Genomic DNA, 25546 nt, shown 5'->3' with positions numbered 1-25546 from the left:
GGCAAGGATGTAGATAAACTGGAACCCTTTTGCACAGCTGATAGAAATGTAAACTGGTAGAGTCATGTGGAAAACAGCAAGGTGGCTCCTCAAAAAATTAAAAATAGAATTACCATGTGATCCAGTCATTTTACTTCTGTGTATATACGCAAAAGAATTGAAAACAAGATCTCAAAAAGATTTGTACACTCATGTTTACAGCAGCATTATTTACAACAGCTAAAATGTGGAAGCAACCCAGGTGTTCATTTACCAATGAATGGATAAGCAAAAAGTTGTATATACATACAAAATATATTATTCAGCCTTAAAAAAAGGAAATTCTTATACGTGAAGACATTCTCCTAAGTGAAATAAACCAGTCACAAAAAGACAAATACTACATGATTGCACTTATATGAGGTACTTAGAATAGTAAAAATTACGAAAACTGAAAGTAGAATGGGAGTTGGAGCTGAGGGAAGGAGGGAGTTGGAGTTATTGTTTAATGGGTATAGAGTTTCAGTTTTAAAGATCAAAAGCATTGAGGAGATGGAAGATGGCAATGGTTGTACAACAATATGAAAGTACTTAATGCCATAGAACTATACATCTAAAATAATTAAGATGATAAATTTTACATATTTGTCATAATTTTTAAATTGAGAGAAAAATCTAAAAAACAATTACCACAGTGTCTATCATTGGCAGTGGTGTGAGGAAAGGAGGTTCCCTCTACACTGCTGGTAAGAGAGATGCAAACAATTTCAGAGTTTCTGGAGGCCAGAGTGACAATGTACCCACAGAAGTAGCTCATGTATACAGCCCTTCAGTTCAGTTCAGTTCAGTTCAGTCGTTCAGTCGTGTCCAACTCTCTGCGACCCCATTAATCACAGCATGCCAGGCCTCCCTGTCCATCACCAACTCCCGGAGTTCACTCAAACTCATGTCCACAGAGTCGGTGATGCCATCCAGCCATCTCATTCTCTGTCGTCCCCTTCTCCTCCCGCCCCCAACCTTTCCCAGCATCAGAGTCTTTTCCAGAGAGTCAACTTGTCGCATGAGGTGGCCAAAGCATTGCAGTTCCAGCTTTAGCATCAGTCCTTCCAATGAACACCCAGGATTGATCTCCTTTAGAATGGACTGATTGGATCTCCTTGCAGTACAAGGGACTCTCAAGAGTCCTCCAACACCACAGTTCAAAAGCATCAATTCTTCGGTGATAGTCCCTTGGTCATGCATGGATATACAGCCCTTATTGCCAGGCATTGGGCTTTCCTGGTGGCTCAGACAGTAAAGAGTCTGCCTGCAAAACAGGAGACCTGGGTTTGATACCTGAGTTGGGAAGATCCCCTGGAGAAGGGAATGGCAATCCACTCCAGTAATCTTGCCAGGAAAATCCCATGGACAGAAGGGCCTGGTGGGCTACAGTCCATGGGGTCACAGTCACATGACTGGGTGACTAAGCACAGCACGCCAGACATCATTCTAAGTGCTTTGCATTTAATAACTAATTTCCTCCAAACAGCACTCCTGCAAAGTAAATTCTATTATTTTCCCCATTTTACAGATGAGGAAACTAAAGCCCAGAACGGTTAAGTAGTTTACCCAAGATACCTTTACTAGGAAAGGGCTAAACTGACATTGATATTAAATCCTAGGCATCTAAACTCTACTATGTCATACAAAACCAAAAATGCTAATCATGCAAATCCTTTGTCCTAGAAATTTCACTCCTGGGAATCAATCTTAAGGAGTTAATTAGGCAAGCACACAAAGATGAATATACAAGGATGTGGTTCTCTTTGTCAAACATATCAGAGGAAAAAAATGGGAACAATATAAATGTCCATCAGTAGGAGATCTGTGGAATAGATTATGTTCCTTCCATAAAACAGAATGCTATGCAACCATTAAAAAGTATGATGTATATTTATATTCACTGATACAGAAAGATTTCGACAACATATTGTGGAGTGGAAAAGCAGGTTGCAAAACAGCATGCATAGTGGGATCCCATTTAGGTAAAATTATATATATATCACTCAAGATCTGAGAGGATGCTCACCAAAACGTTAAAGGTTATTATGTTGAGATGGTGGGGATTTCAGGGAATTTTTATCTTTCCCTTTCTTCCTTTCTTGTGTTGTTTGGATTTTGTACAGTGAGCATATATTATCTTTGTAAACAGAAAAGACAATTTTCAAAAATGAGCCTCCTGGAATTGGTATATCCTTATTTGTATCTCTCCACACTTTGTTCAGCCAACCTGTAATGAGAACCTATGAGTCATTAGGCTCCAGATTGGGAGGAAAAAGAGAGAAATGGACACTTAGAAGGTATCAGGGGCAGAGATAAGGCCACCATGTATAAGGGGCGGGACAGAGACATATGCATTCTGCTTGACTGAGACAGAAACTGGCCAGAAGCTGAAAGGCACCAGGAAGAGAGGAGCTGGGTGAGGGGGAGCTGAGAAGGTGCAGACACAGGCACTTGGTATGGGCGCCATGTCTCGCTACAGGTTGGCTAATGCTGTCCTGTTAATGAAGTGAGTGATTAATAGCCAAGGGGATAGAGAGCTGGTATATGAGATTAATCCCAGTTAATGAATCCATTGTTAACGGCATTAAATAGCAATGGGGGGCGGCGAGGGGGGAGCCAGCCTCCTCTCAGCACAGCCAGGCCTGGGCTGGCTCTGCAGCCACCCGAGAGGGAGGCTTTGGCATGAGGTGGGGAGAGAGCCGAGAGAAGGACGGGCGAGGAGAATGTGAATCTGGGGCTTTCCCCAAGCTCTTCTGTGTTGTCCCCAAGCTGCCCTTGGCAGACAGCGTCAGCACCTCCAGTTCACTGGCCGTGGAGATGACAGCTTGCCCCAGTCCCTGACCGCTGTGCCTTCATCGGCCAGCCACACTCCCTTTCAGGGGAAGCTGAGTGACAAGGTCCAGGGAGCAGGGCGGAGGGTGAGGAGCAGAGGTCCCTGTCACTGGAGACCGGAGGAGGTGAAGGAGCAGAGAAGCTCGCCAAGAGCCAGGGCAGTGAGGGCCCCTCGGCGGTCTCCCGGAGGCTCAGGAGACAGGGATGGTGGAAGCGCCCGGGGCACCATGGAGTCCGGGGGTGAGGTGGCCTTCAACACGCTGCCCACGTCCGAGGGACCCACATCTCAGGATCATCCTGAGGCAAAGTATCGAAGCGGAGAAGTCTGTCACCCTGGCTGCCTCTCCCCTGGTTCCAGCAGACTATCTGGAGCCATCTGAGTCCAGGACCTGGCTCACTCTGCCTGTCCCAGGGCTTCCCCAGGGTAGAGATAATACTTCCCGAACCTTAGCTTGTCCAGGTTCAAATCCAGAAGCTGAGAATATGTTAATTTGTTGGACCTTCACAATAACCCTTAGTAATAGGTATTATTGTACCTATTTTACAGAAAAGGACACTGAAGTTCAGGGACAGACACTGTCTTGCCCAAGATCACACAGGTAGAACATGGATTTGAAATCAGTTCTGCCTGGCTCCAGAAGCCATGCTTTCACTGTAAGCTGTAAGTCTGCCTTCCCCTTAACCAGCAGAACGTCACAGTGTGGTCTCCACGCCAGGAGCACCAGGGGCAGCGTCATTACCCAGCAATTTATTAGAACTGCAATTCTTAGGCACCACTCCAGACCTACCTAGGGGGTGGGGGTCACTCTTGCTCACTGGCCTGAAAGACTCTGAGAGCCACTGCGCTGTACAGCACTCTCGTCTTGGGCAAGGGAGAAGCTTTTCCAGGGTGATGCCAGGTGAGCCTTCTGGGTCCTCCTGCTTTTCCAGCCCTGTAAACACTGCAGCACCCAGGGACACTTGCTCTCCTCCATCTACACAGTCTCTCTCGGGGTGATCTCATCCTATCCCCCAGCTTTAGACATCTCTATGCTGGCAATTTCCCAATTTACATCTTCAGTCCTGACACCCTCCCTCCCATCTCATACATCCTGCTACCTACCTGACATCTCCAATTAGATGCTCATGACGTCTCAAAATTAAATGAGTCCTGATTGTCTGCAGACCTGCCCCGCCCCCATCTTCCCCATCCCAGTGAATGGCACCAACACTGACCCAGTTGCTTAGGTCCATAGTCTTGGAATCAGTCTCTGCTCCTCTCGTTATTTCAAGCTCATGTTCAATCCATCAGGAAACTCTGTTGGTTCTATTTTTTAGATATATTTCAAACCTGAATGCTCTTGACCACCTCCACATTTGCCACTGAGTTCCCAACTCGCTTTGCCTTCTTACCTGGACTTATACAGTCACTCCCACTTATGACGCTATAGTCTTATCTACACTCAGTGGCCAGAGCAGTCCTTTTAAAACATGAATCTGAGATTATGTCACTTTCCAGGTCAAACCAATGGCTTTGCAACACATGTAGAATTAAATCCTAGTGCTTGCCTGACCTCCAAAGCTCCATACAATCTATACTTTCACGTCCCTCACTTCTCTCCAACCTCATCCTCTCTCTCATTTTACCTGCCCATCATATCACGACCTCATCAGCCTTCTTGCCCCGCCTTGATTATGGCAAGCATGCTACCACCTCAGGGCCTTTACACAGGCTGTTGTGTCTGCTCAGAATGTTCATAAAATTGCTTCATTCCATTGTCTGCTTTAAAGTCAGAGCAACCTGATATCTATTCAGCTTTGTTTTCTGCAGAGCATTCATTATCACCTGACATTATGTCATAGATGTATTTGTTTTAATGTCTATCTCCCCTACCAGGCTGTAAGCTCCATAGGGACACTGACTTTTCATTTACTCAGTAAGGAGAATGGTGTCAGCCACAGGAGCCACTCAAACAGTATTTGCTGAACAAATGAATGACTTCTCAAATCTTCTCTTTCCCCATCTATAAAAATAGGTGCGCTCACCTTATAAAGTACTTGTGAAGATTGAATAAATATATTGAAATACATAGGTCATGGTTGGCATAATGTGAATCCTAAAGACATGTAGTATTTTTGGAACTCACCTTCCTTCCCTTGCTTAAGAATCTGTGCTGGCTCCAAACTGCCTACCACCTTGAGTGTGAGCCTTGACCAAGCTAGGCTGGTGCAGGGTCGACCAGCATTTACGAAGAACTGGCAAACAGCCTGGCTACAGCCTAGTCTGCTTTCTCACTATCCCCTGGAGGAAATCACAGCAATACACTCCCATCTGTAGAATACTTTACAGTCTCCCCCATACTGACATCAAACAGACTCCACAGCCATCCAGCAAGGCTTTACCAGTACCCCCATTTACAGATGACAGACACCAGCAGTGAGGGTGACTTAATAACCTCGATGGTAGCTTCAGGATGTGGCCAAGATGGGACTCGCCTGACGTCACGTGAGGACAGCTCCCCTGCTCTTTCTCCCGTTTTGAGACGCCTCTCCCCTGAACACACACCCTCTCCTGCTCTTTTCAGCTGTGCCTGGGCTGCCCTCCCCTCTGCTCCAAGTCTCAGCTCTACCCTTGCTCTGAAAGCCAGCTCGCCTTCTTCTGGAAGCCCTCCTGACTTTCTCCCTCTCCTCTGAGCTTCTCCAGTACTGCAGCCTGTGCTCTGATGTTGTTTGTGTTTTCTCTCTTCAACTCCAATGGCAGTGACACACTATTTTTAAACTTATATTTGCCATATCAGCAAACAGATCAGAGATAAAGAAGCAAAAGTCAAACTTCCCCTTTCCTGTCCCCTCCCTCCCCACTCCTCTTCCAAGTAACCATGGCCAACAGTCTGGCCTGACCACAGGAGCCCCTTCCAGGCACTCACACACCAGCACTCGCTCACACACTAACAGCATTGCTAAATAGATGGGGTCAGAGCACGCCTATCCTTCAGCTTGATTTTGTTTGATTGCGCCTCGTCAGCACTCACAGATGCCCTTCTGAAGAGCTGTAAGACCGTGGGCACCCCACGATTTATTTCACCATTCTCTACTGATGGACGTAAGGGCTGTTGCCCATTTTTCATGATTACAGACCCCCCCCACCCTGCGTGCACCAAGAGCCCACGCACGTGCGTTTCTACAGGAAGGCGGACTAGAGTGGAGTTGCAGGGGGAAGGCCGTCCCTTCGAAGAGGCTGGGCTGATCTCTACTCCACAGTGGCCCACTCTGACCCCACACTCTGAATTCGCAAAGCACATCCTCAAGCACTATTTTAAATGTTCCTCACAAGAGCCCTGAGAGGTAGTAAGAGGAGTACCATTTTACAGGCAGAGACTGGGATTCAGCCCCATCCTGTCACTCTCCAGAGCTCGTGCACAGATCCAGTTCTGTGCAGGCAGGACAGGTCCCCAGACCCTGGAAGCGCTGGGGGTTGGGGGGGCAGGTGGGTGCTTCCGGAGCCCCAGTGGGGTCAGGAGCAGCGGATATACGGGGTGAGCTGAGGCACTCGGTGGGAGCTCAACAGCCCAAGGAGAGGCTTTCTTCCCACTTCTTCCATGGCTCAGAGGAGCCTGGGCTCAGGCTGAGAAGCAGGGCTGCCATGTTGCCATGGAAACGGAGGGTTCCTCTCTCCCTCACAGCAGGATTCACGGTGATTGGGGGGTGGGGGCGGGAGGAGGATGTTTCCCTAGCAGCACCAAGGGTTGGGGCTAGGAGGCCGGTCACTCCTCTCCTCCTCCCTCCCTTCCTTTCTCCTCCCACCCCACCGTGGAGGCCAGCAGCCAGCAGGAGGTGTGGTGGGGGTACAGGGGATGCTGGTATAGATCGGGGGAACACAGGCAGTTGTGGGGGTGAGGTGAGTGGGGAGTTCGGGGCTCCCACAGGAAAGTCCCTCCTTCTAGACGTCCCCAGGTGTCAAGGCCCCTCCTACACTGAGCCCTGTTCTTTTCCAGGACAGAGCCTCCTCCCACACCCACTAAAGGGGTCACGCAGTCAGTCAGCCTCACTCTCCACCCCAGCCTGCGCATGCTGACCTGAGGCACACGTGCACGTGAACTACTCACACACACACACACACACACACACACACTGCCAGCCACTCACATGCAGAGTCACACGCTGATATGCTCATACCTTGACGTGTCCGCACACTCATTCAAACACAGTCACGACCAGACACGCCGACCACACGCACCTGCTACCTGATGCACGAGTGTGCTCACGTATTCATGCACGCGTGCAAGCGCACATCCACCCTCCGCCTCTGTGACTGTCAGTCCTGGACGCTCCTCTCCTCCCGCTTCAGATCTCCTCCTGCTCACTCCCACTCTCCTCTGCCTCCCCCCCAGCCCTCAGCCTGTCCTTGGCGGGAGCCCTGCCCTCTGGGCTCGGCCCTGGGAGGAGATGCTGTCACTGCCAAGGGAGCGGACTCTCAGACACAGAGAGCACTCAGCCTTGAAGAAGCAGGAAGGACTGGGGCGGAAGGTGATACCCCATCTCCCGCCCCCGTTTCCAGATGATACTCCTGCCTGATCCTGGCTGGACTGAAGAGCAGCAAAAGCCAAGCCCCTCCCCAAACAAAAATCTCCAACAGTAAATAAAATTGGAAATACCCAAATAACCATGGTTAATGATAGTAGGCAGCTAGTGGCCAATTACGAGGACTTGAGTAGCCAGTACTAGGCTAAGTTCACGGTCCCACTCGGTCCTCATGGCTACCTCCAAGGTAGGAAGATTATATCCATCCCACAGAAAAGGAAATTGAAGCTGAGAGCACTCGTGTAACTGCCAAGTGATGGAACTAGGCCTCAAACTCAGGTCTGCCAGACTCCAAGGACCCCTCACCAGGGGACCTCTAACCTTCAACTGCCAGGGTTCCATGAACTGAGCAAGGCCACTTTGGTGGGAGGTCTGGGATATCAGCGGGATGACTGGCACAGGAGACCAGACACCTGCTGCTTGAAATCAGGAACTAGACATCTCTCTCCTTGGTGAGCTTTGGTCAGTCTGTGGTTTCCATGCAGGGAACTTTCAGCAGTGGTCTCTGGAACTCGAGTCCCCTGCTCTGTGTCTAGACTTCTCCATTCAGCCTCTCCTCGTGGGGTCACTAGTTTGCTCATGCTTCCAAACCGCTGACTGTAAACCACTTCTTTTGTAGAAAATTATTCTGGTTCCATTTCCCTTCCAACCTACTCTCGCCAGGCCCAGAGAACTAATGGCTCTTACTCCAGTGGCTCCTCAAGGTGTTAGGCTAAACACAACTTAGTTAATTCCTTAGAGGAATTCTGTTCTCACTTTTTTTTTCTCCCTGCTGTAAGATTATATCTTCCTAGCTTTTTGAAGGTAAAATGTTCTTTTTTTTAAAAGCATTCTTATTGGACAAAATTTTAAGTTGCAAAATTCCATGAATCCACAATTTTTTAAAAAATAAAAGGGTCTGGAAACTACTGCTTGCCTTCTATTAATAATTTGATCCAATCCTTTATTGTCACAGACGAAAAATGAATCCAAGAGAAGAAGCTTGACTTGTCAAAGAACCAGCTTTCTTTATGAGTTGCACAGACACCAAAGGGGCAAAGGACCTGATCCAAAGCCAGCCCAGCCACTGTGTGACCACGGTTGGGTAGGCCACTAGCCCTACATGAGTCTCCGTCTCCTCATCTGTACGATGAGCTGATCTGAGAATCAAATAGGCTCTGCATGATTAACACTTTATTGGAAACTATAAAATACTATCAAGGTTAGCTGTCACTTAACCGTAAAAAGTTGTGGCCAGTGTCCAAGCCTGCTGACCCTGGCTCTGTTACCCCTCGGTGTGTTCAAGGGACACAGGGTGGGCTGTGGACTCAGAGACTTGGATTGGACCCCCACTCCTCCATTCACTAACAGTACAACTGTGGGAAAAATTACTCATGTCCTCAATGGTTCTTCATCTGAAAACAGGGAATTGATACTTAATTTGTGGTTGATGGAGATAAATTAACTAATATATGGGAAAGGGCCTTTACCTGGCTGGTTGACAATAAATCAGGGCTTCTCGACCTGCCCCCCAACTCTTCCCTCCAGCTGTCATTCTCTGAATTTCTTCAGTGGTGACCAACCTCCTGTTTCCTTTGAAGGAAGATTTGATTTTGGAAAGAGCCCAAGGTCACTGAGAGGCTTGTCTGACCAGGGAGCCAGGAGGTTAGTAATCAAGCTCCAGAAGGAACACCCTCTGGATACATAGATGGGTTTCAACCCCATGAAGGGGAGGAAGAGTTTCTCTCCCTCATGCCTCCAGAACTATCTCTGAAGGGGGGCGGTCCTGCTGGGGAGCCCACAGTCCCAGTCTGCTGGATCACTTCCGGAGGCCATTAAGGGAAGAAAACATGACTTCCCAGGATGGAGGTGGTCAGCATGTGTTGGCATCTCCAAGGGGATGCCTCTGGTCTCTGTGACCACGTCTCAACCGTGCCAAGCCAGACATCAGAGCCAAGATGACACATCACGCAGTCCACTCCCCCATGTTTCTTAAATGAGAGAAATGGAGCCCTTCCCTCCCCACCCTGTTCCCTGATGGACAGAAGTGAAGCCTCCAGTACAACTTAGAGACTGACCTTGGCCATATTCAGCCCAACCTTCTCTCTCTGTCCCACCCCACTTTACAGATAAGAGCACAGAAAGCAGAGAGAGAAGAATCATGTGCCCAAGGCAGCGACAGAGCTACTGCCCAAGACTCCTGCCCCTTGGTCAGTATCCTTCTACTACCCAGAGACCAAACTTTTTATAAGAGGAGCTAATGATTGCTCTCCCAGCCTTTCCTGAGAACATCCACGGAGTCAGAGGAAGAAGGGCCAGCCCAGGAAGAAATGCTGGGAGGGGTGGAGGCCACCCCAGGAGGTGGCACTACAGGCTTTCATCAAAGGTCCTACCAGGGAGCATTTAATCAGTAGAGGAGCCAGCTGGCAGCAGCTCTGTCCCTGACTTCTAGGGTGACTAGGCAAGCCGCCTCTCCTCCAGCCTTCAGCTTGCTCATCTGGACAAGAGAAAGGATAAATACACCCTCAGCTGTTCGACACATGACCCCAAGGGTTGCAGCCTCCAGGCTCTCATAGCAGGACGGGTGGCTGGGCCTCCCTGCCCACTAACTCCCATGGCACCCTTTGGAGGAACAGCAGAGATCACCAGCTGAAGAATCCTACCTCCAACTCCCACTGCGTTGATTTCCAATATCATTTTTGCCCCTCCGTCTCCCCCAAATCTTCCTACCCGCTTTGGCAGCCTCTGCTGGGGCTCAGATTAGGAAAACTGCGCCACCTAGGGGCACTCGGCCTCCACTGCAGCTTTGCGGAGGATGCAGACCGGATGTGGGGGTTCCCTGTCTGTCAGAGCTGCTCCTGATCTTATCTGTTTTTTCTGTCCTCACCGCTACCTTGAGGAAGGCAGCGCAGGGATTTTCAAGACCAGGAAACTAAGAAGGTCAAGTAGCAACCCTGTGGCAGAGTCCAAACCAGAGCTCCGGCCCAGCCTCCTGATTCTAACAAGTTCTTTTATCCTTTTTTTTTTCCCCAAGGGCATGTCTAGGTGGAGTGACCATTAGCACATAAGAGATGAGTAAGTCTTCAATTAAGATCATGGCATCTGGTCCCATCACTTCATGGGAAATAGATGGAGAAACAGTGGAAACAGTGTCAGACTTTATTTTGGGGGGCTCCAAAATCACTGCAGATGCTGATTGCAGCCATGAAATTAAAAGACGCTTACTCCTTGAAAGGAAAGTTATGACCAACCTAGACAGCATATTAAAAAGCAGAGACATTACTTTGCCAACAAAGGTCCATCTAGTCAAGGCTATGGTTTTTCCCGTGGTCATGTATGGATATGAGAGTTGGACTGTGAAGAAAGCTGAGCGCCGAAGAATTGATGCTTTTGAACTGTGGTGCTGGAGAAGACTCTTGAGTGTCCCTTGGACTGCAAGGAGATCCAACCAGTCCATTCTAAAGGAGATCAATCCTGGGTGTTCATTGGAAGGACTGATGCTAAAGCTGAAGTTCCAATACTTTGGCCACCTCATGTGAAGAGTTGACTCACTGGAAAAGACTCTGATGCTTGGAGGGATTGGGGGCAGGAGAAGAAGGGGACGACAGAGAATGAGATGGCTGGATGGCATCACCGACTCGATGGAGGTGGGTTTGGGTGAACTCCAGGAGTTGGTGATGGACAGGGAGGCCTGGCATGCATGGGGTCGCAAAGAGTCGGACACGACTGAGCGACTGAACTGAACTGGACTGAACTGAAGTCTTCAACAACCCCTCTTTAGTGAGGTAGAAATAGTCTTAAATCACTGTGACCCTTAGAATGGAGCGGGATCTGGCCATGGGCTGTGGAATGGTCTGGATGAACTCTGGGGGCTCAGACAGAGTGAGGGTCAAATCCTGGCTCTGTCAGGGGCTCAGCTGGACCATCCCAAGCCCCCCCGTCTGAGAGAAGCTCTGAACTACCTGCGACTTGGAATGAACTTTTTCAACTGGGTTCTTAGAGGATTAGCAGAGAAGGCAATGGCACCCCACTCCAGTACTCTTGCCTGGAAAATCCCATGGACGGAGGAGCCTGGTAGGCTGCAGTTCATAGGGTCGCTAAGAGTCGGACACGACTGAGCGACTTCACTTTCACTTTTCACTTTCATGCATTGGAGAAGGAAATGGCAACCCACTCCAGTGTTCTTGCCTGGAGAATCCCAGGGATGGCGCAGCCTGGTGGACTGCCGTCTATGGGGTTGCATAGAGTCGGACACGACTGAAGTGACTTAGCAGCAGCAGCAGCAGGGGATTAGCAACAAAGTATGAGAAACACCTGATACCAGGCAGGTCTGGTCTCAGCAAGTCCTTCAGAGAAGTCCCGTCGCTCCTCCATCAGAACCCAGCACTGGCCTCCAGCCTGGAGGAAGAGCCACAGTCCACACCGCGGCCTTGCGGAAGCCACTTGGACCTGCCGCCCTCCACCTTCCCTCCCCTCCCCTCCCGTCCCCTCCCCTCCCCCACCTCACTGCTCACCTCCCAGCCCCCCACCCCCCACCACCACCACGTTGGTCTCCTCACTGTTTCCAAACATCTGGGTGCAGGGGCTGATGTTCCCTCTGTCTGGAATGACATTGGCATAACCCGCTGTCTCACTGCCTTTGGGTTTTCACTCAAATCTCACCTCCCAGAGGGGTCTTCCCCACCTAAAATTTCAACCTCCCCCACGCCCACCCCACCTTTCCCACAAGATTCTGTTTTCTCTCCTCTCCCATTTGTTACCACCTAACACACCTGACTTACTCCTCTCAGCCTTTCTCCTGTTCCATGCATCGGCTGCTGAGTTCTTGGCATACAGTCAGGGCTGAATAAATCTGTTAAATGTGTGGATTACTATTCAAATCACAATTTTTAAAAGAAAGAACAAAACCAGGACACTGACCCTGCATTGCCTCTTGTAAACTCAGACAACAATGAACATGGAGGAGACTTTTCTCTCTATTAAAGGTTTTCCTAGGAAACAATGTTGCTCCCAAAGGTAACACTGGGAGGAGCCTGGGTGGGGAGGTGGCTGTGCCCGCTTGGTAGATGAGGAAGCAGAAGCTCCGCAGAAGGAAGGACTTGCATCTGGGTGGTCACACAGCTGCTTCCAGGGACGAACTGGGCGAGCCCAGTGTGCCATGCTTGCTCGCAGGCCGCAGAGCTTTCTCCTTCCCACGTTTCAGCAACTCCCAGGGAGCCAGGGACCTGGAAGTCCTTATGCTGAAGCACTTGTTGAAGGGTTGTTCTTAGCATAAGCACAGTACTTAAGTGGCCACCCAGTCAGCTTGCGGAGGGCTATCCCAGGGAACAAGTTGAGTCTTTCTTAACATGTGTGAAAGCTTATAGGGCACCCACTCGACAGCAGGACCATGAGACCAAGTGGGGACCGAGAAAACCAGACTGCTCAGACCAGTGTGGCTGCTTCCCAGAGCCGAAGCACTTGTGTCAGAAGAGCCGGGGGGAGAGGAGCCGTGAGGGGGTCTGGGGGAAGAGGAGCCGTGAGGGGGTCGGGAGGGAAGCACAGAGCAGGACACAGGGATCCTGGGCGCTTGCTACACAACTTTGGCCTTGCCACCGTCAGCTCCAGTTTCCCAGAAGCCTTTCCTGTCTCTGGGTCAGAAGGCACTCGTGTTCACCTCTGGCATAGCAGCCAACACACGGTCTTGATATGTCAGCCTCCCTCTCTCCTTAAGCCAGTGGCTCTCAACCAGGGGGAACTTGCCTCCAAGGGACATTTGGCAGTGCCTGGAGACATTTTTGGTGTCACAATGAGGAGGATGTTAGAAGCTTCCCCAGTGGCTCAGTGGTAAAGAATCTGCCTGCAATGCAGGAGACACAGGAGACACGAGTTTGATCCCTGGGTCAGGAAGATCCCCTGGAGGAGGGCATGGCAACCCTCTCCAGGACTTTTGCATGGAGACTCCCACAGACTGAGGAGTCTAGGGGGCTACAGTCCATGGGGTCGCTAAGAGTCGGACACAACTGAAGTGACCGAGCACATGTCCTGGCCTTTAGTGAGCAGAGACCAGAGACGCTGCTCCACACCCTGTAATGCACAGCCTCCCGTGAGATTTATCCAGCCTCCAGTGTCACGAGTGCCATGGTGAGGAAACTGTGAGCTCCTGGAGGGGTGAGAAGCATCAGATTCTCCCCTGCACACCCAGTGCCCGCCGTGCACACGTGAGGCCATTCAGAAGTGTCTGCTGATAGGCGAAGACCAGACCAGGGCCCTCTGGGTCTCCCTGACCCTGGGAGGGCACTCCACCCTGCAGGCCCCACCCTCCTCCTCGCTGGCAGGGCTGATGGGGCTGGAGGTCAGAAGGCCCCAGGAGAAGGGGCTCAAACCACCTTTACCCGTGGGGCCACTTTTCCCTTCGGGTCACAGACCACAATCACACCTGAATCAGAGCCGGCCCTGAGCTTTAGAATCAGCCCAACGTGGGTTCAAGTCTTAGCTCTCTACTTACTCCCTGTGCCCTGGGATATGTCCCCTCTCCTCCCTTCCTCATCTGTAAACCAGAAGCACAATCCCTGGCAGTCCCTAATGGGCTTTTGTGAACACGTGTAAAGTACTGGACAGACATCGAACAATCTTCCTATTGAAGGTGACAGATTAGCTGGTTGGAGCGTCTTCAGTTTCAGGGGCCCTACTGGCGAGGATTGCCTCCCGGAAAATCTCTGTTAACCATGGCCCTAGTTGGGCCACAGCCAGTGGGATGCTGGAGGAGCAGGATCTGGCCCAGAAGAGCAACAGGCCATGATGATTCGAGAAGATGTGCAGGGTGAGGAAGCAGCTCCTTGGGAGCAGAGCAGTGCCCGTGCTGTTTCTGCCGCATCCCTGGTGCCTTTCAGTGAACACTGAGAGAACACGTGTGTGCTCAGTGACTCTCCTGAAGGAGCCCCCTCTGTGTCTGTACCCCGTCCTAGCCTTGTACAGACCCCATGGGATCCCTGTAACAGCCCCGCAGGGAGAAGCTACATCCTCTATTCACAAAGGAACCGAGTGAGACTCACAATGTGAAGCCTTGTGTCCAGAGTCACCTGGCTTATAGGTGGCATCTCTGTGATTTGAGCTCTGGTCAACCTTTTATCCGGAGAAGGCAATGGCACCCCACTCCAGTACTCTTGCCTGGAAAATCCCATGGACAGAGGACCCTGATAGGCTGCAGTCCATGGGGTCGCTAAGAATCAGACACGACTGAGCGACTTCACTGTCACTTTTCACTTTCATGCATTGGAGAAGGAAATGGCAACCCACTCCAGTGTTCTTGACTGGAGAATCCCAGGGACGGGGGAGCCTGGTGGGTTTCCGTCTCTGGGGTCGCACAGAGTCGGACACAACTGAAGCGACTTAGCAGCAGCAGCAGCAAACTCTTACCAGAGCCCATGGCCTCTCCACCAAACCACCCTGCATCCCTCCTGTCCAGGGTTCAGAAGCAGTTCTAGAAAGTTGCTCCAGCCCAAAGGCCTCCCAAATTGCCCTGCGGAGAGAAACTAGGAGCCAGCTGAATTCTCACTGCTCCCCCTGTCCCACCCCAGCCCCTCGGCCTTGCCCTAGCCAGGGCAGGTGGGGAGTCCCCAGAGCTGGGAGAGACCTTAGCCAGGACCCATCACCATCCCAGCAGGGCATTCCAGAATCCAGGTTCAAAAATCTGCCGGTCTCACCAGCAACCTCTGAACCCTATTCCAGAGCCTCTGCAATTGTTTCAAGCCTGAGCTGAACATGCACATAACAGGGCCTCCAAGCCTGTGTGCCTCCACCCAACATTTCCTACTTCAACTCCCGCCAGTCTTTTCAAACACCCAGTGTCCCACCTCACAGGACAATGTGCTCCTGCTGGAAAGTGCTGACACCCTCACGCCTCTGTGAGCATGAGATGCTCCTTCTACTGGTCGTGCTTTGCCCATCTGGTGAGCTGAGCCAATTCCTTCTCAACCTGGACCAGCTGGTCTGTTAGACACAGCAGGTACCGTCATGTGGGACAACACTTATAGGGATCCACAGAAATGTTTTCACTTCTCTTAAAATGAGAAGGAAATAAATGAACTTTTAGGTCAAATAAAATGCTTTACTATGTAGCATTAATAATTTGTGTTTATGCCGGCAAAGTCACAAAATCAGTTCAGTTCAGTTCAGTCGCTCAGTCGTGTCCGACTCTCCGCGACCCCATGAATCACAGCACGCCAGGCCTCCCTGTCCATCACCAACTCCCGGAGTTCACTCAAACTCATGTCCACAGAGTCGGTGATGCCATCCAGCCATCTCATTCTCAGTCGTCCCCTTCTCCTCCCGCCCCCAACCTTTCCCAGCATCAGAGTCTTTTCCAGTGAGTCAACTCGTCTCATGAGGTGGCCAAAGTATTGCAGTTTCAGCTTTAGCATCAGTCCTTCCAATGAACACCCAGGATCAATCTCCCTTAGAATGGACTGGTTGGATCTCCTTGTGGTACAAGGGACTCTCAAGAGTCCTCCAACACCACAGTTCAAAAGCATCAATTCTTCGGCGATCAGCTTTCTTCACAGTCCAACTCTCACATCCATACATGACCACGGGAAAAACCATAGCCTTGACTAGATGGACCTTTGTTGGCAAAGTAATGTCTCTGCTTTTTAATATATTATCAAGGTTTGTCATAACTTTCCTTCCAAGGAGTAAGCGTCTTTTAATTTCATGGCTGCAATCAGCATCCGCAGTGATTTTGGAGCCCAAAAAAATAAAGTCTGACACTGTTTCCACTGTTTTTCCATCTATTTCCCATGAAGTGATGGGACCAGATGCCATGATCTTTGTTTTCTGAATGTTGAGCTTCAAGCCAACATTTTCACTCTCCTCTTTCACTTTCGTCAAGAGGCTTTTTAGTTCCTCTTCACTTTCTGCCATAAGGGTAGTGTCATCTGCATATCTGAGATTGTTGATATTTCTCCCAGCAATCTTGATTCCAGCTTGTGCTTCTTCCAGCCCAGCGTTCCTCATGATGTACTCTGCATATAAGTTAAAGAAGCAAGGTGACAATATACAGCCTTGACGTACTGCTTTTCCTATTTGGAACCAGTCTGTTGTTCCATGTCCAGTTCTGACTGTTGCCTCCTGACCTGCATACAGGTTTCTCAAGAGGCAGGTCAGGTGGTCTGGGATTCCCATCTCTTTCAGAATGTTCCACAGGTTATTGTGATCCACACAGTCAAAGGCTTTGGCATAGTCAATGAAGCAGAAATAGATGTTTTTCTGGAACTCTCTTGCTTTCTCCATGATCCAGCGGATGTTGGCAATTTGATCTCTGGTGCCTCTGCCTTTTTTAAAACCTGCTTGAACATCTGGGAGTTCACGGTTCACATATTGCTGAAGCCTGGCTTGGAGAATTTTGAGCATGACTTGACTAGCGTGTGAGATGAGTGCAATTGTGCGGTAGTTTGAGCATTCTTTGGCATTGTCTTTCTTTGGGATTGGAATGAAGACTGACCTTTTCCAGTCCTGTGGCCACTGCTGAGTTTTCCAAATTTGCTGGCATATTGAGTGCAGCACTTTCACAGCATCATCTTTCAGGATTTGAAATAGCTCAACTGGAATTCCATCACCTCCACTAACTTTGTTCGTAGTGATGCTTTCTAAGGCCCACTTGACTTCACATTCCAAGATGTCTGGCTCTAGGTCAGTGATCATGTTATCGTGACTATCTTGGTCGTGAAGATCTTTTTTGTACAGTTCTTCTGTGTTTTCTTGCCACCTCTTCTTAATATCTTCTGCTTCTGTTAGGTCCCTACCATTTCTGTCCTTTATCGAGCCCATCTTTGCATGAAATGTTCCCTTAATATCTCTAATTTTCTTGAAGAGATCTCTTGTTTTTCCTATTCTGTTGTTTTCCTCTATTTCTTTGCATTGATCACTGAGGAAGGCTTTCTTATCTCTCCTTGCTATTCTTTGGAACTTTGCATTCAGATGCTTATAACTTTCCTTTTCTCCTTTGCTTTTTGCCTCTCTTCTTTTCACAGCTATTTGTAAGGCCTCCTCAGACAGCCATTTTGCTTTTTTGCATTTCTTTTCCATGGGGATGGTCTTGGTCCCTGTCTCCTGTACAATGTCATGAACCTCCGTCCAGAGTTCATCAGGCACTCTATCAGATCTAGTCCCTTAAATCTATTTCTCACTTCCACTGTATAATCATAAGGGATTTGATTTAGGTCATATCTGAATGGTCTAGTGGTTTTCCCTACTTTCTTCAATTTAAGTCACAAAATACAAATTGTATGTGTGTGGGCATCACTTGTGCATTATTTAATTTTAATAATATAGGGACCTCCCTGGTGATCAGTTCGTTCAGATTCCGTGCTCCCAATGTGGGGGACCCAGGTCTGGTCCCTGGTAGGGGAACGAGATCCTACCTGCCGCAACTAAGATCAAAATCCTGTGTGCCACAACTAAGGCCTTGTGCATCCAAATAAATAAATAGTTTTAAAAACTAATGTTTACTTGTCATTTTCTCACGCATGCACATGAGTGAGTGTGTGTGTGTAGGCAGAGGCACACGAAGACAAAAGCACCTAGGACCCATGAAAGTCATAATGTGGGCCTGTCCTCAACCTTCAGTCCACCTTTTGAGTCATTTCTCTAAGAAGTTGTACTCTGAGCACACCCTCAACAGAACTGTCTCTTCTCTGTGTCTCAACTGTGCATCTTCATGTTTAGCACATGGTATTACAATCGTTTGCTAACCTGTCTTTCCATTGGATGGTGAAGTTTGTAAGGGAAGACATGTATCTTGTACATCCTGGTGTCCCCAGCACCTAGCTTGGGGCTAGTACACAGCAGGTACTCAGCAAATGCTACCAAATTCTGGTGAAGCTCCTCAGTACCAACAAGGAACAAAGGGCTTATTTCCCCAAGTCACTGATAATATACATAGCAGAGCTATTTCTGAACAGATATTCATTCAGATATGCTCACTGTATGCGGCTACTGTCCTAGGCAGCAAGAGTTGGTCATGCAACAAAAAAACCCACGTGCTGCAACCAAGACCCGATGCATGCAGCCAAAAAAAAAAAAAGGTTCCGTCAGCCATGAAGAAAGCAAACATGGTCCTGCCCTCAGGGAGCCTGTATCTGGCGATCCCACCTTCCACTCTCTACCCTCCTACTCCCCCATCATTTTCCCATCCTGCCCCCCAATGTCAGGCCAGGGAAAGAAAACACTGGTGGGGCAACCTACTTCCCCCACCTGCTCCAGCCCTGCAGCACCCCCGCCCCACCCCCCACCCCACCAAGGGGCTGCATTCTTCCTCCTCGCTCCCCTGGAAGGTGACTCCTCCAGCCCCATGTGCTTGTTAATTTCATGCTCTGTCTCCCGTGTGACTGACCTACTTTCTGCTCTTTCCCCCTGTGTCTGCCCAGCACCACTCCTGGTGCCGGGTTTCCCCCGCCAGGTCCCCCCTCAGACCTTGGACCTCCCCACCCTCACCCTGGAACAGAGGCTTCCTTGGCCCAGGCAAGGGCCAGCAAAGGTCCAGATAAACTGGCATGGCCCTGGATTCAAATCTCAGCTCCAACCGTCCCAGGTGCAGGGTACAGAGCAAGTCACGGCCCAATCTGAGCCGTTTCCGTTTCCTCACCTAATGGGAACCTGCCCTGCAGGGTGGCGTAAGAAAACAGCATCTGCAAATGGACAGGCACTGCAAACACAGATTGGAAATGATCTCTGTTCCACCCCCACGCGTGGACTCCCCGTCCTGGCTGGGCTTCTACCATTTCCGAAGAAGCCTGGTCCATTCTCCCTGCCCAGCCTGTATTTCTTTACCCCACCCCACTCAGGAATGGATTGGAGGCAGAGCTCTTCGTTGGTAATCCTCATTTGGCATTCATCACAGAGACTTACATCTGGGTCTTCCTGGGAGAGCCCCCATGTCAAATGTTCCCATGCCCCATGAACGCAAGGCAGGATAATAAGAATAATAGCTAACATTCACTGCAGCCTACTCTGAGGCAGGCACCGTTCTCCGCCTTTGCACGCATCAGCTTCTTAACCTTGACAATGACTCTAGGAAGTAGGTACTATCATTACCCCCACTTTTCATTTGGGGAAACTGAGGCACAGAGAAGGGAAGAAACTTGCCCAAGGTGGTGGAGCTAGGATAGGAACCAAGGCAGAATGGTTCCGGAGCCCAGCCCCAAGCCACCCCTGTGGCGGCCAGACTACAGGTGACAGTTGCTTGTCCACAGAACTGGCTCAAAAATCCCATGGTCAAAAAACTGTGACCCACACAACTGTAGGTAACTTTCTATATGGCAAATGGTACTGATAGCCTTCTCTTGGGTTCTCTTCTCTCACGAAGGGGTTCATGGCAGAGTTGCGGATTTCTAGAGCTCTATGTTCTTTCCAGTACAATGAACTAGAACCAGGGAACCTCTGGGCTACCTATATATGTCTGGAAGGCTCATGTCCCTGCCAGCTCCAAGCTGCCAGGTCAAGACTGCATGGCTGTTCTTCTGAAGGGTGTGTGCTGGGTACACAGGGGCCATGGGGATTGTCTAATCCACTTTGAGGAGGACCAGGGACACTGCATCCGGGGAGTGGGGCAGCACCTGACTTCAGAGGTGCGATGCAGAGATGCAGAGACATCAGGCAGGACCTGCCCACTCCGCAAACTCCGTTTGTAACCACAGCTGGGAGTGGGAACAGGGCAGACACACAGTTACAATGCAGACTGTGCTTCACCTCCACTCCTACCCCCCTACCCTGGCACAGCAGCGGAGGCGTGAGCTGGAGGAAAGATGCCTGGACAGGGGTCTGCCCTCCCCTCGGAGTTCTGGGGGAGGATAGACACAGAAGCCCTCCAACACTTGAGCAGAAAGCTGTGGAAATGACTTTTTATCCAGCAGAGTTCATGTAGTTTTAATAATGCATATTTGTTTCTGATTATAAAGATAAAACGTGCTTATTGCAAACATTAAGAAAAATTTTAAAAGTCATCTATAATCCCACAATCCAGAAATAAGAGCTGTTAACACCCTGGTGCCTATTCTTGAAGTCATTTTTCCATGCCTGTGTATCTTTACATCATTAGGACTGTCACAGCATATCATAAGTATCGTCCCACTCTGAAAACTCTCCAAGCTATGACTTTTAATGATGTTGTAATTGTTGTTCCTTTAGGATATCTTACAACATATTGAGTTATTCTCTTCTTGTTGGATATTTAGGTTATTATTTATCAACCTGTTTCAGAACTGCGATGGCTACTGGAGCAAGAAGCTAGTATACTGCCCAGCCTTTCTGGCTGAAAGAATAAACAAATGGGTTCAGTCCAAATGTTAAAGGCTCTAAAGAGCAGAGAGGGGAGTTTGAATCTGATGCTGTGGTCACCGGCAGGTGGAAGGCCTGGAGCTGGCCGTCAGGATGCTCTTTGAACTCTTCCAAGGCCGGTGCTATAGCTGAAGCCTTGGCCTTCTCAGGAGCAGATAAAGGGGCCTCCCTCCCCCAGGACTGGCCTAAGGGACAAAGCCCAGCAGGAACCCCAGGGAACTTGCCAACCATGCTTCCCTGGTGGTACAGGACTGAAAGAGGCACTCACTCTACTTTTTACAGCATTCAAAGGCAGAACCGTCAAAAGCTGGCCCCCAAATGCTCATATTATGTGGGAGAAAGTCTTGGGGAGAAAATGAGGAAGGAGGGGAATTATGCAATTGAAAACATGTACAAATCCAGACAGAATAATGAAGTACAGACACAAGATTCTGCACTCAATGGAAATTGCATTTAGCCGTGTTTTGTGGTTTGAGAAAAAGAGGGAGAATGACTCAGAGACAGATGGAGACACACAGGGCGAGGAGAAAGAGAGGGGGAAAGAAAAGAGACAGGGATGCACGGGGAGAGGCAGCAGCGGCCAGATGGAGCCCCACAGAGCTGCGGAGAGGGAGCAGCAGGGCCCGGGGCAGACGGCTCGCCTTCTCCCTGCCTCGTCTCGCGCGTCTGCAGACGGTCCGCCCTGGAAGTTAGGAGACCTCCCCCGCCCCCGCCCTAATCTGGGTGTTTGGGGTTTTTTTCTGTATATTTTTTGGTATATTTTGTATATAAATATTTGCATATTTTCTGTATGTGCAATTTTTCTTTAAAAAAAGACTGACCACAGATGGAATACTACTTAACAATAAAAAGGAACCAACTATCACTACGCGCAACAACTGGATGGATTTCAAGGCATTTCACTGAGTGAAAATAATCCGTCTCCAAAGGTTACATACTGCATGATTCCATTTATATGACTCCCTAGAAATGATAGAACTGTGGAAACGGGGAGAAGAGTCATAATTGCCCGGGGTGAGGGATTGTGGGAGGAAAGTGGATAGGAGTGGTTCTACAAGTAGCTGCAGAGATTTCTTTGTGGTGCTGGAATAGTCCTCTGCCTTGAGAGCAGCAGTGCTTACAGAAATCTGGACCTGTGATAAAATGACACAGGCTGCACTGTCAGTGTCCTGACTTTGATATGGCAACACCGTGGGAAACTAGGCAAAGGGTCATGTGACCTCCTTGTATGATTTTTGCAACTTCCTATGAATCTGTAATAATTTGGACATAAAAAGTTACCCAAATAAAGTTAGCAAGAAACAGATCGCATATTATTCTTGTAGTCAGAAAAGTTATCTCAAAGTGTCATTATGCTAAGTCACTTCAGTCGCATCGGACTCCGCAACCCCATGAACAGTAGCCCACTAGGCTTCTCTGTCTATGGGGTTCTCCAGGCAAGAATATTGGAGTGGGTTGCCCTGCCCTCCTCCAGGGGATCCTTCTGACCCAGGGATCAACCCGTGTGTCCTGCATTGCAGGCGGATTCTTTACTGCTGAGCCAGACACCTGGGAAGTCCTAAAATGTCATTCAGTCAGTTCAGTTGCTCGGTCATGTCCAAATCTTTGCGAACCCATGGACGACAGCATGCCAGGCTTCCCTGTCCATCACCAACTCCCAGAGTTTACTCAAACTCATGCCCATTGAGTTGGTGATGCCATCCAACCATCTCGAGAATCCTCTGTCGTCCCCTTCTCCTCCCGCCTTCAATCTTTCCCAGCATCAGGGTCTTTTCCAATCAATCAGTTCTTCACATCAGGGAGCCAAAGTACTGGAGCTTCAGCTTCAGTATCAGTCCTTTCAATGAATATTCAGGGTCAATTTCCTTTAGGATTGACTGGCTTGATCTCCTTGCAGGCCAAGAGACTCTCAACAGTCTTCTCCAACACCACAGTTCAAAAGCATCAGTGCTTCAGTGCTCAGCTTTTTTTATGGTCCAACTCTCACATACATACATGACTACTAGAAAACCATATGTCATTACCTACAGTTTATGTAATTACCTATAGGATACAATCCAAATAGAAATTCTTGCATAAGCAGAAATCCTCCTGGAGAACAGAAGCCTGAACAGAAACCAACTGGAGGATTTGGAGAGAGTATGGCTGAGAGGGTAGTGCTCTCTGCCCTTCAGCTGTGTGGCTGTGAGCAAGTCACTTTACTTCTCTGGGCCTAGATTTCTCATCTGTAAAATTGGTTCCCATACATATTACAAGAGACAGCGCTCTGAAGCATACAGTGCTCCATAAATTTGAAGTCCCTTCCTTTCTCAAAACAGCCACAAGTACACTGGCCTGCAAGGAACCCGGCCTTCACCTGCTGGGGCCAGTAAGGGAGATTAACGCTAAAAAGGACCTTAAGAAAAGTCCCTTAAATGCCACCAATCATGCTGTAAAATCTCTTCTATGCTACCAATCATGCTATAAAAGTTTTTGAGCCCCACCACAACTGGGGGGGAAAATACGTACTTTTTTCCCCCAAGAAAGTCTTTCCGGCATCGTATTTACCTTTCAGAGTAAAATTTAAAGGCATCACAAATGTGGTAGCATTGAGGAAAATGCTTTAAAACACAGACCAAAACAGCAATTCCGTTAGTATTTTTAAATTAGAAGAGAAAGTAAATCTCAGTGCTATGGTAACTGTAAGCCACTAATGTTAGCACAGGTTCTGAAGCGCGGTCGTTTGGCAGGCGGGGTCACCTGTTCAGAATGGGTCACACAGGTGGGTAGGCCTGAGGGGCGCACGGGGTGACTGAGGAGGAGGCTGAGGAGGAGGCCAAGGTCTCGGGAGCCGTGTGGACACCCGACATCGCCTAGACTCTGAGCTCTCTCTGCTGGTGGAGCCTCTAAGAATCGCTAGGGTTGAGTCCAACCCTTTCCTCCACAGATGAGACCCCCCAAAAGGGGAATGAGACACCCAGTTCTCAGGGCGCACTGGTGGCAGCGGAGGGTGTGCTTTTGGATATTCATGAGGATGAGGAGGGAGGCTGGCTCTCAGAGTAGCAGTGTGGCTTCTTAGAACAGTAAGAACATTTCAGTGATGCCTTTCAGGGCACGGGAAGGTTTGTGGAACTGTTGCCTTTGTTTCTCCCAGAATCCTCGCCACATCCAGGGCCCCACCTGGTGCCCAGTGGAAGGTCAGCCGTCCCCCGCTTGACTTCCCTCAGTGACAGCAGCCCACTCCTTGTTGGACAGCTCCTGTCGTCAGAAATCTCTCCCCGCCAGCCAGGTGTGATGTCTCTGACCCAGCCAATCGACCCCACACACAGCCTGTCATTCCGCTGTTTGAATTCCATTGCTGTACATTTCAAAGATGAAAACATCTTTATGAGTCCCTTGTTGAAATTCAAATATAGCTGTGAACACCTCAAGCCTCACGTCAGTGGAGACCTTTGAGGTGGAGTGTTGGCAGGAAGCCCCGTGATGGAATGACTTGGGAGAGTCAGGGCGCAGTGAACCGGGAGGCAGGGAGGCCAGGAGGCCCAGTATGCTTTAGTCAGGGGTGTTTGGGGTCCTCCAGGGCCTGTGTCTCCTTGGAAAAGAAAAAAGAAGCATCTAGAAAGGCGGACTCCTTCCTTTCCCATATCTGCATTTCTAGCTGCTGAATACGGTCCTATCACAAGCAGACTGTCTCCATGCTATGGGGACTCAAAGGGCCCAGAAGTTTCTGGTCAAGATGGTACTGTAGGTTTGTGTTCTGAATCCCACATACATGCACTAAACTCAGAGCATGTGTGCTAAGTTGTTTCAATCGTGTCCGGTTCTTGGTGGCCCCCTGGAGCTTGCCAGGCTCCTCTGTCCATGGGATTTTCCAGGCAAGGATACTGGGAATCTTCCCGATACAAGGATCTTCCCGACCCAGGGATCAAACCCATGTCTCCTGCGGTTCCCATGTTGTAGGCAGATTCTTCACCACTGAGCCACTGGGGAAGCACTGCTGTGAAGCCCAAAACTCAGAGAAATGACATAAAAAGAGAAATTCAAGGCAGAAATAGCTACGTTGAAACAAGGATAAACATCTTTATGGACAAGAAATGCAACAGGGACACAAAGGGCTCTGAAGCATGAAGCTCTGGGTCTGGGCACGGAAGCAGGGGGAGGGGTCAGGAGTCAGGACTTCGGCTCCCTCAGAGAGAGAAAGCTAGATGAGGCCTGAGTGAAGCCAGGACCAAGATTCACGCTGGCTCAGTGACTGGGTGTGACCACCCCCATCAGCATCGAGGATGAGAGCCAGACTCATCAGCATGAAACCTGGTTCTGGTGGGGTCCCAGGAGCCTGGGGCTCCTTTGTAGCAGCTTCTGTGTTTCTTCCTTTACCCTTGATAAGCTATAGTTTCACTACAGCATGGCTAGCTGTGAATTTACTTTTATTTGTTCTGTTCAGCATGGAGTATGCACTCTGAATCTGAGCTCTCATATCTCCCTTTAATTCTGGGAAATTCTCAGCCTTTATTCTTTCATCTTGCTTCTTTCGCATCCCCTCTGTTCTCCTGCAACTCCTGCATAGCAGTCTGCCAACTGATATTCCATGTCTCTTTCTGCTTGGGGCACAGAATATCAGTTATCTCTCAGAGTCCATTTTCCCCTTTTTCCTCAGTAATAGAATTTCTGGCTTTTAATTAGGCACATGACCACTTGGAATAAAGACTACGTTTCTCAGTCTTCCTTTTAGCTACAGACTCTGTCCTGCTGTGGGACCTATGGGAAACTGCGTGAGGCAGTCTGTTTAATTGCCCAACCAAGGAACAAGGAAGCCGGCACATTTATCCTTGAACTTCTGTCCCCTTCTGGCTGAGGGTCT

The sequence above is a fragment of the Moschus berezovskii genome, chromosome 4 (assembly GCF_049115385.1).
Source record: "Moschus berezovskii isolate FMDL1 chromosome 4, NW_MosBer_1.0, whole genome shotgun sequence".
Lineage (NCBI taxonomy): Eukaryota > Metazoa > Chordata > Mammalia > Artiodactyla > Moschidae > Moschus > Moschus berezovskii.
The sequence above is the reverse complement of the archived record's forward strand: the minus strand, read 5'-3'. Positions refer to the sequence as shown.